The 14,243-nt window shown below is 43.7% G+C and overlaps 1 protein-coding gene across 3 annotated transcripts in view; it reads right to left on the reverse strand.

Moving 5' to 3' along the window:
- mtcl3a (MTCL family member 3a) overlaps positions 1 to 14,243 on the reverse strand; it is a 57,756-nt gene that overhangs the window by 11,928 nt on the left and 31,585 nt on the right. The window lies entirely within an intron of this gene.

The following is a 14,243-nucleotide window of genomic DNA, read 5'->3' on the forward strand; positions in this document are numbered from 1 at the left end:
GGCTGAACCTTACTGGTTGAGCCACTAACAACGCATACGCCTGGAATCCTTACATCGCTGTAGCACATTCAGAGATTATTATCTATATTTATTTTACTTTTATTTAACCAGGAAAGTCTGTTAAGAACAAATTCTTATTTATAATGACGGCCTACCGGGGAACAGTGGGTTAACTGTCTTGTTCAGGGGACAGAACGACATATTTTTACCTTGTCAGCTCGGGGGATTCAATCTAGAAACCTTTCAGGTGACTGGCCCAACGCTCTAACCACTAAGGCTACCCTGCCGCCAGTAGCATAAAAATAATTCATAGATTTTAAACAAAATTCACTTTCTGTTTGTCGTAGATGGACAAGATCAATATGAGATGAAAAAGGCGAGCTCTGTGAGATGTTTCCATGGAGAGAGACCTTTAGAAAAGAGACACATCTTCTCTACAACTAAAACATACAAATATGTACTCTACAGGTTCAAATCCTATACACTAAGTCATTTTATAAATCGATTCTAGTATATTTTGAAAAGCCTTATTCATATACAGTTTTGCTGAATAGGAAAAACGTTGTATATAATACTGAAAATATTGTATCATATTTGTACTGTGTACTTGAGTTTGTGTCCTCAAAAATGACTAGACCTCAGCAATTTATAAGGATTTCTACCTTTCTTGGAGAACACAGCATTACTAGCTATTGTTTATGGCCCTCTCGTGATATAATGACTTTTTGGGAGGCTTACGTAGATTACATTTAATTACAGCAGTATAGCGTACACAGCCATAGTAATAAAATACATTGATCCCCATACATAAAACCCATCTGGAACCACTACAGTACTCAGTGAAATATACAACTCTTTAGACTACGTACCCAGAGTAAAACAGCTGGGCCACAGCCTCAGAGTGTTAAACTGAATGGATGACCTTTCCCCTGCTACCACCACGTCCCCAAACGGGACAACTATTTCATCAGGGATGACTCCCAAATGGCACCCTATTCCCTATATAGGTCTCTCTCTGCCTCGCTCTCTGCCTCGCTCTCTGCCTCGCTCTCTGCCTCGCTCTCTGCCTCGCTCTCTGCCTCGCTCTGCCTCTCTCTGCCTCTCTCTGCCTCTCTCTGCCTCTCTCTGCATCTCTGTAGTGAGGTCAGGACTATGCTTTGGTAAACATGTCTCTCTGTAGTGAGGTCAGGACTATGCTTTGGTAAACATGTCTCTCTGTAGTGAGGTCAGGACTATGCTTTGGTAAACATGTCTCTCTGTAGTGAGGTCAGGACTATGCTTTGGTAAACATGTCTCTCTGTAGTGAGGTCAGGACTATGCTTTGGGAAACATGTCTCTCTGTAGTGAGGTCAGGACTATGCTTTGGTAAACATGTCTCTCTGTAGTGAGGTCAGGACTATGCTTTGGTAAACATGTCTCTCTGTAGTGAGGTCAGGACTATGCTTTGGTAAACATGTCTCTCTGTAGTGAGGTCAGGACTATGCTTTGGTAAACATGTCTCTCTGTAGTGAGGTCAGGACTATGCTTTGGTAAACATGTCTCTCTGTAGTGAGGTCAGGACTATGCTTTGGTAAACATGTCTCTCTGTAGTGAGGTCAGGACTATGCTTTGGTAAACATGTCTCTCTGTAGTGAGGTCAGGACTATGCTTTGGTAAACATGTCTCTCTGTAGTGAGGTCAGGACTATGCTTTGGTAAACATGTCTCTCTGTAGTGAGGTCAGGACTATGCTTTGGTAAACATGTCTCTCTGTAGTGAGGTCAGGACTATGCTTTGGTAAACATGTCTCTCTGTAGTGAGGTCAGGACTATGCTTTGGTAAACATGTCTCTCTGTAGTGAGGTCAGGACTATGCTTTGGTAAACATGTCTCTCTGTAGTGAGGTCAGGACTATGCTTTGGTAAACATGTCTCTCTGTAGTGAGGTCAGGACTATGCTTTGGTAAACATGTCTCTCTGTAGTGAGGTCAGGACTATGCTTTGGTAAACATGTCTCTCTGTAGTGAGGTCAGGACTATGCTTTGGTAAACATGTCTCTCTGTAGTGAGGTCAGGACTATGCTTTGGTAAACATGTCTCTCTGTAGTGAGGTCAGGACTATGCTTTGGTAAACATGTCTCTCTGTAGTGAGGTCAGGACTATGCTTTGGTAAACATGTCTCTCTGTAGTGAGGTCAGGACTATGCTTTGGTAAACATGTCTCTCTGTAGTGAGGTCAGGACTATGCTTTGGTAAACATGTCTCTCTGTAGTGAGGTCAGGACTATGCTTTGGTAAACATGTCTCTCTGTAGTGAGGTCAGGACTATGCTTTGGTAAACATGTCTCTCTGTAGTGAGGTCAGGACTATGCTTTGGTAAACATGTCTCTCTGTAGTGAGGTCAGGACTATGCTTTGGTAAACATGTCTCTCTGTAGTGAGGTCAGGACTATGCTTTGGTAAACATGTCTCTCTGTAGTGAGGTCAGGACTATGCTTTGGTAAACATGTCTCTCTGTAGTGAGGTCAGGACTATGCTTTGGTAAACATGTCTCTCTGTAGTGAGGTCAGGACTATGCTTTGGTAAACATGTCTCTCTGTAGTGAGGTCAGGACTATGCTTTGGTAAACATGTCTCTCTGTAGTGAGGTCAGGACTATGCTTTGGTAAACATGTCTCTCTGTAGTGAGGTCAGGACTATGCTTTGGTAAACATGTCTCTCTGTAGTGAGGTCAGGACTATGCTTTGGTAAACATGTCTCTCTGTAGTGAGGTCAGGACTATGCTTTGGTAAACATGTCTCTCTGTAGTGAGGTCAGGACTATACTTTGGTAAACATGTCTCTCTGTAGTGAGGTCAGGACTATGCTTTGGTAAACATGTCTCTCTGTAGTGAGGTCAGGACTATGCTTTGGTAAACATGTCTCTCTGTAGTGAGGTCAGGACTATGCTTTGGTAAACATGTCTCTCTGTAGTGAGGTCAGGACTATGCTTTGGTAAACATGTCTCTCTGTAGTGAGGTCAGGACTATGCTTTGGTAAACATGTCTCTCTGTAGTGAGGTCAGGACTATGCTTTGGTAAACATGTCTCTCTGTAGTGAGGTCAGGACTATGCTTTGGTAAACATGTCTCTCTGTAGTGAGGTCAGGACTATGCTTTGGGAAACATGTCTCTCTGTAGTGAGGTCAGGACTATGCTTTGGTAAACATGTCTCTCTGTAGTGAGGTCAGGACCATGCTTTGGTAAACATGTCTCTCTGTAGTGAGGTCAGGACCATGCTTTGGTAAACATGTCTCTCTGTAGTGAGGTCAGGACCATGCTTTGGTAAACATGTCTCTCTGTAGTGAGGTCAGGACCATGCTTTGGTAAACATGTCTCTCTGTAGTGAGGTCAGGACTATGCTTTGGTAAACATGTCTCTCTGTAGTGAGGTCAGGACTATGCTTTGGTAAACATGTCTCTCTGTAGTGAGGTCAGGACTATGCTTTGGTAAACATGTCTCTCTGTAGTGAGGTGAGGACTATGCTTTGGTAAACATGTCTCTCTGTAGTGAGGTCAGGACTATGCTTTGGTAAACATGTCTCTCTGTAGTGAGGTCAGGACTATGCTTTGGTAAACATGTCTCTCTGTAGTGAGGTCAGGACTATGCTTTGGTAAACATGTCTCTCTGTAGTGAGGTCAGGACTATGCTTTGGTAAACATGTCTCTCTGTAGTGAGGTCAGGACTATGCTTTGGTAAACATGTCTCTCTGTAGTGAGGTCAGGACTATGCTTTGGTAAACATGTCTCTCTGTAGTGAGGTCAGGACTATGCTTTGGTAAACATGTCTCTCTGTAGTGAGGTCAGGACTATGCTTTGGTAAACATGTCTCTCTGTAGTGAGGTCAGGACTATGCTTTGGTAAACATGTCTCTCTGTAGTGAGGTCAGGACTATGCTTTGGTAAACATGTCTCTCTGTAGTGAGGTCAGGACTATGCTTTGGTAAACATGTCTCTCTGTAGTGAGGTCAGGACTATGCTTTGGTAAACATGTCTCTCTGTAGTGAGGTCAGGACTATGCTTTGGTAAACATGTCTCTCTGTAGTGAGGTCAGGACTATGCTTTGGTAAACATGTCTCTCTGTAGTGAGGTCAGGACTATGCTTTGGTAAACATGTCTCTCTGTAGTGAGGTCAGGACTATGCTTTGGTAAACATGTCTCTCTGTAGTGAGGTCAGGACTATGCTTTGGTAAACATGTCTCTCTGTAGTGAGGTCAGGACTATGCTTTGGTAAACATGTCTCTCTGTAGTGAGGTCAGGACTATGCTTTGGTAAACATGTCTCTCTGTAGTGAGGTCAGGACTATGCTTTGGTAAACATGTCTCTCTGTAGTGAGGTCAGGACTATGCTTTGGTAAACATGTCTCTCTGTAGTGAGGTCAGGACTATGCTTTGGTAAACATGTCTCTCTGTAGTGAGGTCAGGACTATGCTTTGGTAAACATGTCTCTCTGTAGTGAGGTCAGGACTATGCTTTGGTAAACATGTCTCTCTGTAGTGAGGTCAGGACTATGCTTTGGTAAACATGTCTCTCTGTAGTGAGGTCAGGACTATGCTTTGGTAAACATGTCTCTCTGTAGTGAGGTCAGGACTATGCTTTGGTAAACATGTCTCTCTGTAGTGAGGTCAGGACTATGCTTTGGTAAACATGTCTCTCTGTAGTGAGGTCAGGACTATGCTTTGGTAAACATGTCTCTCTGTAGTGAGGTCAGGACTATGCTTTGGTAAACATGTCTCTCTGTAGTGAGGTCAGGACTATGCTTTGGTAAACATGTCTCTCTGTAGTGAGGTCAGGACTATGCTTTGGTAAACATGTCTCTCTGTAGTGAGGTCAGGACTATGCTTTGGTAAACATGTCTCTCTGTAGTGAGGTCAGGACTATGCTTTGGTAAACATGTCTCTCTGTAGTGAGGTCAGGACTATGCTTTGGTAAACATGTCTCTCTGTAGTGAGGTCAGGACTATGCTTTGGTAAACATGTCTCTCTGTAGTGAGGTCAGGACTATGCTTTGGTAAACATGTCTCTCTGTAGTGAGGTCAGGACTATGCTTTGGTAAACATGTCTCTCTGTAGTGAGGTCAGGACTATGCTTTGGTAAACATGTCTCTCTGTAGTGAGGTCAGGACTATGCTTTGGTAAACATGTCTCTCTGTAGTGAGGTCAGGACTATGCTTTGGTAAACATGTCTCTCTGTAGTGAGGTCAGGACTATGCTTTGGTAAACATGTCTCTCTGTAGTGAGGTCAGGACTATGCTTTGGTAAACATGTCTCTCTGTAGTGAGGTCAGGACTATGCTTTGGTAAACATGTCTCTCTGTAGTGAGGTCAGGACTATGCTTTGGTAAACATGTCTCTCTGTAGTGAGGTCAGGACTATGCTTTGGTAAACATGTCTCTCTGTAGTGAGGTCAGGACTATGCTTTGGTAAACATGTCTCTCTGTAGTGAGGTCAGGACTATGCTTTGGTAAACATGTCTCTCTGTAGTGAGGTCAGGACTATGCTTTGGTAAACATGTCTCTCTGTAGTGAGGTCAGGACTATGCTTTGGTAAACATGTCTCTCTGTAGTGAGGTCAGGACTATGCTTTGGTAAACATGTCTCTCTGTAGTGAGGTCAGGACTATGCTTTGGTAAACATGTCTCTCTGTAGTGAGGTCAGGACTATGCTTTGGTAAACATGTCTCTCTGTAGTGAGGTCAGGACTATGCTTTGGTAAACATGTCTCTCTGTAGTGAGGTCAGGACTATGCTTTGGTAAACATGTCTCTCTGTAGTGAGGTCAGGACTATGCTTTGGTAAACATGTCTCTCTGTAGTGAGGTCAGGACTATGCTTTGGTAAACATGTCTCTCTGTAGTGAGGTCAGGACTATGCTTTGGTAAACATGTCTCTCTGTAGTGAGGTCAGGACTATGCTTTGGTAAACATGTCTCTCTGTAGTGAGGTCAGGACTATGCTTTGGTAAACATGTCTCTCTGTAGTGAGGTCAGGACTATGCTTTGGTAAACATGTCTCTCTGTAGTGAGGTCAGGACTATGCTTTGGTAAACATGTCTCTCTGTAGTGAGGTCAGGACTATGCTTTGGTAAACATGTCTCTCTGTAGTGAGGTCAGGACTATGCTTTGGTAAACATGTCTCTCTGTAGTGAGGTCAGGACTATGCTTTGGTAAACATGTCTCTCTGTAGTGAGGTCAGGACTATGCTTTGGTAAACATGTCTCTCTGTAGTGAGGTCAGGACTATGCTTTGGTAAACATGTCTCTCTGTAGTGAGGTCAGGACTATGCTTTGGTAAACATGTCTCTCTGTAGTGAGGTCAGGACTATGCTTTGGTAAACATGTCTCTCTGTAGTGAGGTCAGGACTATGCTTTGGTAAACATGTCTCTCTGTAGTGAGGTCAGGACTATGCTTTGGTAAACATGTCTCTCTGTAGTGAGGTCAGGACTATGCTTTGGTAAACATGTCTCTCTGTAGTGAGGTCAGGACTATGCTTTGGTAAACATGTCTCTCTGTAGTGAGGTCAGGACTATGCTTTGGTAAACATGTCTCTCTGTAGTGAGGTCAGGACTATGCTTTGGTAAACATGTCTCTCTGTAGTGAGGTCAGGACTATGCTTTGGTAAACATGTCTCTCTGTAGTGAGGTCAGGACTATGCTTTGGTAAACATGTCTCTCTGTAGTGAGGTCAGGACTATGCTTTGGTAAACATGTCTCTCTGTAGTGAGGTCAGGACTATGCTTTGGTAAACATGTCTCTCTGTAGTGAGGTCAGGACTATGCTTTGGTAAACATGTCTCTCTGTAGTGAGGTCAGGACTATGCTTTGGTAAACATGTCTCTCTGTAGTGAGGTCAGGACTATGCTTTGGTAAACATGTCTCTCTGTAGTGAGGTCAGGACTATGCTTTGGTAAACATGTCTCTCTGTAGTGAGGTCAGGACTATGCTTTGGTAAACATGTCTCTCTGTAGTGAGGTCAGGACTATGCTTTGGTAAACATGTCTCTCTGTAGTGAGGTCAGGACTATGCTTTGGTAAACATGTCTCTCTGTAGTGAGGTCAGGACTATGCTTTGGTAAACATGTCTCTCTGTAGTGAGGTCAGGACTATGCTTTGGTAAACATGTCTCTCTGTAGTGAGGTCAGGACTATGCTTTGGTAAACATGTCTCTCTGTAGTGAGGTCAGGACTATGCTTTGGTAAACATGTCTCTCTGTAGTGAGGTCAGGACTATGCTTTGGTAAACATGTCTCTCTGTAGTGAGGTCAGGACTATGCTTTGGTAAACATGTCTCTCTGTAGTGAGGTCAGGACTATGCTTTGGTAAACATGTCTCTCTGTAGTGAGGTCAGGACTATGCTTTGGTAAACATGTCTCTCTGTAGTGAGGTCAGGACTATGCTTTGGTAAACATGTCTCTCTGTAGTGAGGTCAGGACTATGCTTTGGTAAACATGTCTCTCTGTAGTGAGGTCAGGACTATGCTTTGGTAAACATGTCTCTCTGTAGTGAGGTCAGGACTATGCTTTGGTAAACATGTCTCTCTGTAGTGAGGTCAGGACTATGCTTTGGTAAACATGTCTCTCTGTAGTGAGGTCAGGACTATGCTTTGGTAAACATGTCTCTCTGTAGTGAGGTCAGGACTATGCTTTGGTAAACATGTCTCTCTGTAGTGAGGTCAGGACTATGCTTTGGTAAACATGTCTCTCTGTAGTGAGGTCAGGACTATGCTTTGGTAAACATGTCTCTCTGTAGTGAGGTCAGGACTATGCTTTGGTAAACATGTCTCTCTGTAGTGAGGTCAGGACTATGCTTTGGTAAACATGTCTCTCTGTAGTGAGGTCAGGACTATGCTTTGGTAAACATGTCTCTCTGTAGTGAGGTCAGGACTATGCTTTGGTAAACATGTCTCTCTGTAGTGAGGTCAGGACTATGCTTTGGTAAACATGTCTCTCTGTAGTGAGGTCAGGACTATGCTTTGGTAAACATGTCTCTCTGTAGTGAGGTCAGGACTATGCTTTGGTAAACATGTCTCTCTGTAGTGAGGTCAGGACTATGCTTTGGTAAACATGTCTCTCTGTAGTGAGGTCAGGACTATGCTTTGGTAAACATGTCTCTCTGTAGTGAGGTCAGGACTATGCTTTGGTAAACATGTCTCTCTGTAGTGAGGTCAGGACTATGCTTTGGTAAACATGTCTCTCTGTAGTGAGGTCAGGACTATGCTTTGGTAAACATGTCTCTCTGTAGTGAGGTCAGGACTATGCTTTGGTAAACATGTCTCTCTGTAGTGAGGTCAGGACTATGCTTTGGTAAACATGTCTCTCTGTAGTGAGGTCAGGACTATGCTTTGGTAAACATGTCTCTCTGTAGTGAGGTCAGGACTATGCTTTGGTAAACATGTCTCTCTGTAGTGAGGTCAGGACTATGCTTTGGTAAACATGTCTCTCTGTAGTGAGGTCAGGACTATGCTTTGGTAAACATGTCTCTCTGTAGTGAGGTCAGGACTATGCTTTGGTAAACATGTCTCTCTGTAGTGAGGTCAGGACTATGCTTTGGTAAACATGTCTCTCTGTAGTGAGGTCAGGACTATGCTTTGGTAAACATGTCTCTCTGTAGTGAGGTCAGGACTATGCTTTGGTAAACATGTCTCTCTGTAGTGAGGTCAGGACTATGCTTTGGTAAACATGTCTCTCTGTAGTGAGGTCAGGACTATGCTTTGGTAAACATGTCTCTCTGTAGTGAGGTCAGGACTATGCTTTGGTAAACATGTCTCTCTGTAGTGAGGTCAGGACTATGCTTTGGTAAACATGTCTCTCTGTAGTGAGGTCAGGACTATGCTTTGGTAAACATGTCTCTCTGTAGTGAGGTCAGGACTATGCTTTGGTAAACATGTCTCTCTGTAGTGAGGTCAGGACTATGCTTTGGTAAACATGTCTCTCTGTAGTGAGGTCAGGACTATGCTTTGGTAAACATGTCTCTCTGTAGTGAGGTCAGGACTATGCTTTGGTAAACATGTCTCTCTGTAGTGAGGTCAGGACTATGCTTTGGTAAACATGTCTCTCTGTAGTGAGGTCAGGACTATGCTTTGGTAAACATGTCTCTCTGTAGTGAGGTCAGGACTATGCTTTGGTAAACATGTCTCTCTGTAGTGAGGTCAGGACTATGCTTTGGTAAACATGTCTCTCTGTAGTGAGGTCAGGACTATGCTTTGGTAAACATGTCTCTCTGTAGTGAGGTCAGGACTATGCTTTGGTAAACATGTCTCTCTGTAGTGAGGTCAGGACTATGCTTTGGTAAACATGTCTCTCTGTAGTGAGGTCAGGACTATGCTTTGGTAAACATGTCTCTCTGTAGTGAGGTCAGGACTATGCTTTGGTAAACATGTCTCTCTGTAGTGAGGTCAGGACTATGCTTTGGTAAACATGTCTCTCTGTAGTGAGGTCAGGACTATGCTTTGGTAAACATGTCTCTCTGTAGTGAGGTCAGGACTATGCTTTGGTAAACATGTCTCTCTGTAGTGAGGTCAGGACTATGCTTTGGTAAACATGTCTCTCTGTAGTGAGGTCAGGACTATGCTTTGGTAAACATGTCTCTCTGTAGTGAGGTCAGGACTATGCTTTGGTAAACATGTCTCTCTGTAGTGAGGTCAGGACTATGCTTTGGTAAACATGTCTCTCTGTAGTGAGGTCAGGACTATGCTTTGGTAAACATGTCTCTCTGTAGTGAGGTCAGGACTATGCTTTGGTAAACATGTCTCTCTGTAGTGAGGTCAGGACTATGCTTTGGTAAACATGTCTCTCTGTAGTGAGGTCAGGACTATGCTTTGGTAAACATGTCTCTCTGTAGTGAGGTCAGGACTATGCTTTGGTAAACATGTCTCTCTGTAGTGAGGTCAGGACTATGCTTTGGTAAACATGTCTCTCTGTAGTGAGGTCAGGACTATGCTTTGGTAAACATGTCTCTCTGTAGTGAGGTCAGGACTATGCTTTGGTAAACATGTCTCTCTGTAGTGAGGTCAGGACTATGCTTTGGTAAACATGTCTCTCTGTAGTGAGGTCAGGACTATGCTTTGGTAAACATGTCTCTCTGTAGTGAGGTCAGGACTATGCTTTGGTAAACATGTCTCTCTGTAGTGAGGTCAGGACTATGCTTTGGTAAACATGTCTCTCTGTAGTGAGGTCAGGACTATGCTTTGGTAAACATGTCTCTCTGTAGTGAGGTCAGGACTATGCTTTGGTAAACATGTCTCTCTGTAGTGAGGTCAGGACTATGCTTTGGTAAACATGTCTCTCTGTAGTGAGGTCAGGACTATGCTTTGGTAAACATGTCTCTCTGTAGTGAGGTCAGGACTATGCTTTGGTAAACATGTCTCTCTGTAGTGAGGTCAGGACTATGCTTTGGTAAACATGTCTCTCTGTAGTGAGGTCAGGACTATGCTTTGGTAAACATGTCTCTCTGTAGTGAGGTCAGGACTATGCTTTGGTAAACATGTCTCTCTGTAGTGAGGTCAGGACTATGCTTTGGTAAACATGTCTCTCTGTAGTGAGGTCAGGACTATGCTTTGGTAAACATGTCTCTCTGTAGTGAGGTCAGGACTATGCTTTGGTAAACATGTCTCTCTGTAGTGAGGTCAGGACTATGCTTTGGTAAACATGTCTCTCTGTAGTGAGGTCAGGACTATGCTTTGGTAAACATGTCTCTCTGTAGTGAGGTCAGGACTATGCTTTGGTAAACATGTCTCTCTGTAGTGAGGTCAGGACTATGCTTTGGTAAACATGTCTCTCTGTAGTGAGGTCAGGACTATGCTTTGGTAAACATGTCTCTCTGTAGTGAGGTCAGGACTATGCTTTGGTAAACATGTCTCTCTGTAGTGAGGTCAGGACTATGCTTTGGTAAACATGTCTCTCTGTAGTGAGGTCAGGACTATGCTTTGGTAAACATGTCTCTCTGTAGTGAGGTCAGGACTATGCTTTGGTAAACATGTCTCTCTGTAGTGAGGTCAGGACTATGCTTTGGTAAACATGTCTCTCTGTAGTGAGGTCAGGACTATGCTTTGGTAAACATGTCTCTCTGTAGTGAGGTCAGGACTATGCTTTGGTAAACATGTCTCTCTGTAGTGAGGTCAGGACTATGCTTTGGTAAACATGTCTCTCTGTAGTGAGGTCAGGACTATGCTTTGGTAAACATGTCTCTCTGTAGTGAGGTCAGGACTATGCTTTGGTAAACATGTCTCTCTGTAGTGAGGTCAGGACTATGCTTTGGTAAACATGTCTCTCTGTAGTGAGGTCAGGACTATGCTTTGGTAAACATGTCTCTCTGTAGTGAGGTCAGGACTATGCTTTGGTAAACATGTCTCTCTGTAGTGAGGTCAGGACTATGCTTTGGTAAACATGTCTCTCTGTAGTGAGGTCAGGACTATGCTTTGGTAAACATGTCTCTCTGTAGTGAGGTCAGGACTATGCTTTGGTAAACATGTCTCTCTGTAGTGAGGTCAGGACTATGCTTTGGTAAACATGTCTCTCTGTAGTGAGGTCAGGACTATGCTTTGGTAAACATGTCTCTCTGTAGTGAGGTCAGGACTATGCTTTGGTAAACATGTCTCTCTGTAGTGAGGTCAGGACTATGCTTTGGTAAACATGTCTCTCTGTAGTGAGGTCAGGACTATGCTTTGGTAAACATGTCTCTCTGTAGTGAGGTCAGGACTATGCTTTGGTAAACATGTCTCTCTGTAGTGAGGTCAGGACTATGCTTTGGTAAACATGTCTCTCTGTAGTGAGGTCAGGACTATGCTTTGGTAAACATGTCTCTCTGTAGTGAGGTCAGGACTATGCTTTGGTAAACATGTCTCTCTGTAGTGAGGTCAGGACTATGCTTTGGTAAACATGTCTCTCTGTAGTGAGGTCAGGACTATGCTTTGGTAAACATGTCTCTCTGTAGTGAGGTCAGGACTATGCTTTGGTAAACATGTCTCTCTGTAGTGAGGTCAGGACTATGCTTTGGTAAACATGTCTCTCTGTAGTGAGGTCAGGACTATGCTTTGGTAAACATGTCTCTCTGTAGTGAGGTCAGGACTATGCTTTGGTAAACATGTCTCTCTGTAGTGAGGTCAGGACTATGCTTTGGTAAACATGTCTCTCTGTAGTGAGGTCAGGACTATGCTTTGGTAAACATGTCTCTCTGTAGTGAGGTCAGGACTATGCTTTGGTAAACATGTCTCTCTGTAGTGAGGTCAGGACTATGCTTTGGTAAACATGTCTCTCTGTAGTGAGGTCAGGACTATGCTTTGGTAAACATGTCTCTCTGTAGTGAGGTCAGGACTATGCTTTGGTAAACATGTCTCTCTGTAGTGAGGTCAGGACTATGCTTTGGTAAACATGTCTCTCTGTAGTGAGGTCAGGACTATGCTTTGGTAAACATGTCTCTCTGTAGTGAGGTCAGGACTATGCTTTGGTAAACATGTCTCTCTGTAGTGAGGTCAGGACTATGCTTTGGTAAACATGTCTCTCTGTAGTGAGGTCAGGACTATGCTTTGGTAAACATGTCTCTCTGTAGTGAGGTCAGGACTATGCTTTGGTAAACATGTCTCTCTGTAGTGAGGTCAGGACTATGCTTTGGTAAACATGTCTCTCTGTAGTGAGGTCAGGACTATGCTTTGGTAAACATGTCTCTCTGTAGTGAGGTCAGGACTATGCTTTGGTAAACATGTCTCTCTGTAGTGAGGTCAGGACTATGCTTTGGTAAACATGTCTCTCTGTAGTGAGGTCAGGACTATGCTTTGGTAAACATGTCTCTCTGTAGTGAGGTCAGGACTATGCTTTGGTAAACATGTCTCTCTGTAGTGAGGTCAGGACTATGCTTTGGTAAACATGTCTCTCTGTAGTGAGGTCAGGACTATGCTTTGGTAAACATGTCTCTCTGTAGTGAGGTCAGGACTATGCTTTGGTAAACATGTCTCTCTGTAGTGAGGTCAGGACTATGCTTTGGTAAACATGTCTCTCTGTAGTGAGGTCAGGACTATGCTTTGGTAAACATGTCTCTCTGTAGTGAGGTCAGGACTATGCTTTGGTAAACATGTCTCTCTGTAGTGAGGTCAGGACTATGCTTTGGTAAACATGTCTCTCTGTAGTGAGGTCAGGACTATGCTTTGGTAAACATGTCTCTCTGTAGTGAGGTCAGGACTATGCTTTGGTAAACATGTCTCTCTGTAGTGAGGTCAGGACTATGCTTTGGTAAACATGTCTCTCTGTAGTGAGGTCAGGACTATGCTTTGGTAAACATGTCTCTCTGTAGTGAGGTCAGGACTATGCTTTGGTAAACATGTCTCTCTGTAGTGAGGTCAGGACTATGCTTTGGTAAACATGTCTCTCTGTAGTGAGGTCAGGACTATGCTTTGGTAAACATGTCTCTCTGTAGTGAGGTCAGGACTATGCTTTGGTAAACATGTCTCTCTGTAGTGAGGTCAGGACTATGCTTTGGTAAACATGTCTCTCTGTAGTGAGGTCAGGACTATGCTTTGGTAAACATGTCTCTCTGTAGTGAGGTCAGGACTATGCTTTGGTAAACATGTCTCTCTGTAGTGAGGTCAGGACTATGCTTTGGTAAACATGTCTCTCTGTAGTGAGGTCAGGACTATGCTTTGGTAAACATGTCTCTCTGTAGTGAGGTCAGGACTATGCTTTGGTAAACATGTCTCTCTGTAGTGAGGTCAGGACTATGCTTTGGTAAACATGTCTCTCTGTAGTGAGGTCAGGACTATGCTTTGGTAAACATGTCTCTCTGTAGTGAGGTCAGGACTATGCTTTGGTAAACATGTCTCTCTGTAGTGAGGTCAGGACTATGCTTTGGTAAACATGTCTCTCTGTAGTGAGGTCAGGACTATGCTTTGGTAAACATGTCTCTCTGTAGTGAGGTCAGGACTATGCTTTGGTAAACATGTCTCTCTGTAGTGAGGTCAGGACTATGCTTTGGTAAACATGTCTCTCTGTAGTGAGGTCAGGACTATGCTTTGGTAAACATGTCTCTCTGTAGTGAGGTCAGGACTATGCTTTGGTAAACATGTCTCTCTGTAGTGAGGTCAGGACTATGCTTTGGTAAACATGTCTCTCTGTAGTGAGGTCAGGACTATGCTTTGGTAAACATGTCTCTCTGTAGTGAGGTCAGGACTATGCTTTGGTAAACATGTCTCTCTGTAGTGAGGTCAGGACTATGCTTTGGTAAACATGTCTCTCTGTAGTGAGGTCAGGACTATGCTTTGGTAA

The sequence above is a fragment of the Salmo salar genome, chromosome 02, assembly GCF_965601325.2.
Source record: "Salmo salar chromosome 02, fSalSal1, whole genome shotgun sequence".
Lineage (NCBI taxonomy): Eukaryota > Metazoa > Chordata > Actinopteri > Salmoniformes > Salmonidae > Salmo > Salmo salar.